Below are 4,410 nucleotides of genomic sequence, written 5' to 3' on the forward strand. Positions count from 1 at the left end.
CCACTCCGAATTAGAAAAGGAAAGCAACACTGGTCTCGGCAGACGGTAACTCGGCACTCGTAATACATGGTCCATCCGCCCTAGCTTGCAATATTCGATACATTCTTCGAACAAAGAACATGCTGTATAGATGTAATACATCACTCATGAAGTTGCTGTAAACTTTTAAGAACATCACAAATGAGAAATCCGGTTGGGTTCCAGGTGAGGCTTTCGTCAAAATCAAATTGGTATGCAAATGAGTGTATCTTGCGAAGTACATGTTGCTTCACCAGAGACCCTATTGCTGCTCACCTCATTCCGAATTCGCTGGTTCGAGCCGATTCCAAGTACAGACACTGATGGTCACGGACTTATGTTTCAGACTTCGGAGTTTGAAGAGCGACTTCGAAGGGTCCACAGTCGTGGTGACCTCGTGAACAGCAGCTATTACAGCGCTATGGGCGGTGGACGCAATGGATCTACGTAGATATCGCTGGAGCCGGGTAAACGACGGGAAGAAGAAGGCGTGCATCATCAGTAGCCTGTTTTCACTTACCCGCCCTACTGTATGCAGCAAGCTAGACGACCCAGCTGATCGCATCACGTGACGGTTCGTGTGGCCTGATGTCCTTTGTAATTGTGCGATTCGTGGGTTTGTCGGCTGGGATACTGTCATGGCGTCCAAAGGAAGACGATTATAGTCCTCAGAAAAATTTTTGGCTCTAAAGGTTGACCACCAGGCAGCAGTGGTCGGTGTATTGCGACCGTCAGAGCAGCCTGTGGGAAAAAGTCACCACGCGTGTTTCAGACCCCAACCTGGAGGACCAAGAGACTGTTTGCCAGACCTCTACCAACTGACCTGCCCGATATAAGAGGTCTCCTGAATGTCATATACTCTCCACTATAGCTCAATGGATTATGAAGGTGCGTAAACCGTCACACCGCGGTAAAGTTCAGTCTCTTTGTGGCGGACACGCCAAAATTCAAGGCCACCACAATATTAACCGTCAGGAAAACATCATAAGTAGTGTCATTTCGGTAGCTGGTATGCATTTTGAATTGATCGCAGAGCTAAAAGAGGTGAGGTAATGGTGACGTGGCATTTTTTCCCGATAAAAGTTTTCGAATCGGCTTGCTGCAGCTATTGATACATCACCGAGCCCCAAACGACAAACGCTTGCGAAAGAAAGACGCATCAGATATGGTTAGATGGAGGAGCCGTAAAATGATCTAGTGCGGACTGATCGTCAGACGTGGCGCTTCACACTCTAACCTGACAGTATGACCTCAAGCCAGGCAGGAAGCCCAATATACTGTCAGGACGCGCCCAGACAGGAAAAAAGCACATGTGCAGAGAGTGACCCATCCCCAAGGTCACCATCGGTTCGACACGTCCGGAAAGTAGGTGAGTTGGCGGCTCCCACCAAACACGGCTTAGCAACATACGACCAGCGTAGTGGGCCTGAGATTGCTCACGACCGGAACACCACCATTGGCTGTACAGAACGAACAAGTGAACGACCATATTTGGCCATTTAGTCATCCTATATATTTACGCAGACGCTCTGTATGTTTTGTCCTGACAATACAGCCGTGTCCCGAGTTCTCTGTCTCCTCCCTATCGCGTAGTCTGGCAGGCGTAACCCAATAGACGGTTATTCCTAGTTAAAAAATACTGCACTACTTTTCGGAGTTCTACAGGTCTCTAGGTCGACTGGTCGCCCATCCCTTCTCGCTAAAGCTTAGGAACAAATAGGCTTTCCTTGATAGATTGATTTGAACGTGAAGTTCACTCTGCAACTGAAGTCAGCCTATGTTGGAAAGTTGAGAACGATTGTTCCGCAGTTCAACCCTCCGAAACCACCAGCTGTGCTCATTTCTCACGAATCTACGGTTGAGGTCGAACCCGTGACCTGCAAATGCATTAGTGAGCCCCCTATGATTCAGGCATAAATGATCGATCAACAGGGTGACCATGGGTCTCTTTTGGGATTTTCCGCAACTGTTGATTTTATCTTCGCTTGTGGTTGATGTCAGACTGTTTGATTGGTGCTTTTTATGTCCGACCTCAACTTCTCAAATTGAATACTAATGGGGGCCAGTCTTCAGGTTGCCAGGGCTCGAGACAGCTCAGTAGTTAGGGTGCGAACCTATCGACCGGAATGCCCGCGGTTAAAATCCAACTTTAGCATCTCGACTGCTCGTGTTTAGGCCTGGGCCAACTGGCGACATCTCAGGCCTCGTGCCTTCTCCGGGTTGCATCGTAGCTGGACACCGAAATGGTGCCAAAGCTGAACGATTTACGTTACAGCAGCACTCTCGAAAAGATCAACCTCCGAGTTTTGCCATACGAATTTTCAAACGAGGTCATTGTTTCATGACTTTTTCGTGAAACCTCTATGAGCACTTTGACGAGAAAATGCTTTGGGAGATGAATTTGTTCAAGATGTCAGAGAGCGGACTCGTTCACTTAAAGTCTGGTTTTGTAGATCCCGTAAACTGCAGAATTCAGCAGCGACATTAATTTGTCCTCTGATTTTATGGACTGCTGAAGTCTTTGTAAGCACAATTTCTCCTTCCTAAAGAAATTAACCCGAAGAATGTGTGTAGTATGTCAACTTCTTGGACGCTGGTGGTCGAGGATTCAAACCTGAAAAGTGCTTCCCAGAATTACATGCCTTTGGAGCCCGGTATGAGTGTCACATGGTTCAGTCGCATCTCCGTGCGTTTCAGTATTCAGTACAAGTTCACTCGTGCACTGAAAGAGTTTACTTTCAAAACTGAAAGTGACAACACTTCTTAGATGTTAAATTGGACAGAATGTCTGCTGATTCGGTTCAGAGATCCTAGAGGTCCAAGTGGGAGGGACAATGCGCAAACTCCCATAGTTTTGTGCTACTGAGGCAGAAACTAACCCGCATTTTAACGAAACGAGCGAGGTGAATTAGCTCTGCGGATACACCGCTTACTTGCTCACAGCTATGGATTATTCAAAGAAATGTATAGCCAAGAATATGTTTGAACGTCCTATCCAACTGTCTGTTGCGACCGCTGTAAGGAAATCAATCTGCTTGAGTCTACCCTATAAAGGCGATCTGTTAAAGAACACAATCAATCGCCACTTGTTTCAATTTCTACACTGCACGTTTTCCGCTGCAACTCCGCGACCTTGGTTCACAATCAACGTTTTGCTCAACTTAAACTTCAAGGACAAAATGCCAGTCCGTATCCAGAATATGAGTGTCTCTTGTCGTACTGTTATTCAGCGGGAAATTTTGGGCGCAGCTGTTTTGCCGGAGCACCATCAGACTCAGAGAATCAGCCAAAAGCCCAATAGCGTCCCACATAATGGACACCGGTCATGTTATGCATTCAAGCGAGTCTTTCCACCTCATCTACCGAATACCCAATAGACTGACAGTATTGATCCAAGGGCGTCGCTTGACTGTGCTGTCAAAAACGATCTGTAAGAGCTGAGTTTGTCATGGTCATGGGATGAGAATCGATCGACCTGTCACTCAACGGCCCGTTAAAACCTTCGCATCCACTTTAGATACAACCTGGGTTGTGTTGACAACCCGTCGTCCGCGGATCTGCGTTCTCGAATTTAGTAACTAACATTAGCTATCTGTTTTATTATTTACCCCTAATTTAACCACTACATATGTACTGACCTGACGACTAGACCCCACATCAGTGTTCGTCACTGAATTCGTATTTAAAAAAACCGCTAAAATGAGACGGCTATGTATCAGACTTTTAATGTATTCAACAACCGACGCTTATTTTCTGTCATTTTCCCCTACACCCTGCCGTCACTTTTTTATTTCGTGTTTGAAATATGGGTGAGCACATCCACTCAAACTCAACTTGTGCTCGAGTAAGGATATATATATACGATGTACAGTAAAAGCCGACTCTCTCCATGTCGTGCAAGATCTGGCAAGTTAAAACTATAGACCGCTAAAATAAAATTTATCTTGCGACGTTATCACAGATGGGTTGAAAAGATATGTTGAGTGACATTTTTATGGGCAAACTGGAGCTTGGTCGATTGAGTGCGGAGATTAGAAGTACGCACTTTTATCGAAGGTACCTGTATGATATTTTCATGGTTGTATCTAACGGTTCTGAAATGGATACTCTCCTGACCAACTTCAGCCAAGCACATCCCTCTATTCAGTTCACTTTTGAAAATGAAAGTGACAACGCTTTCTACTTCCTAGACGTTAAGTTAGTCAGACTTTCCACGAATTCAATTCAGAGGCCCACATGGACGGGACAGTACACAAACCTCCTGAGTTTTGTGCAACTGAGGCGGAAACGAACCCTGATTCATACTTTACGGAACCGAGCGAAACGTATTTGCTCTGCTGATACACTGGACTCCGAACTGCAGCACATTGCTAACGTGCTACGAGCCAATGG

This window comes from Opisthorchis viverrini (assembly GCF_000715545.1).
Source record: "Opisthorchis viverrini unplaced genomic scaffold opera_v5_186, whole genome shotgun sequence".
In the NCBI taxonomy this organism is placed as follows: domain Eukaryota; kingdom Metazoa; phylum Platyhelminthes; class Trematoda; order Opisthorchiida; family Opisthorchiidae; genus Opisthorchis; species Opisthorchis viverrini.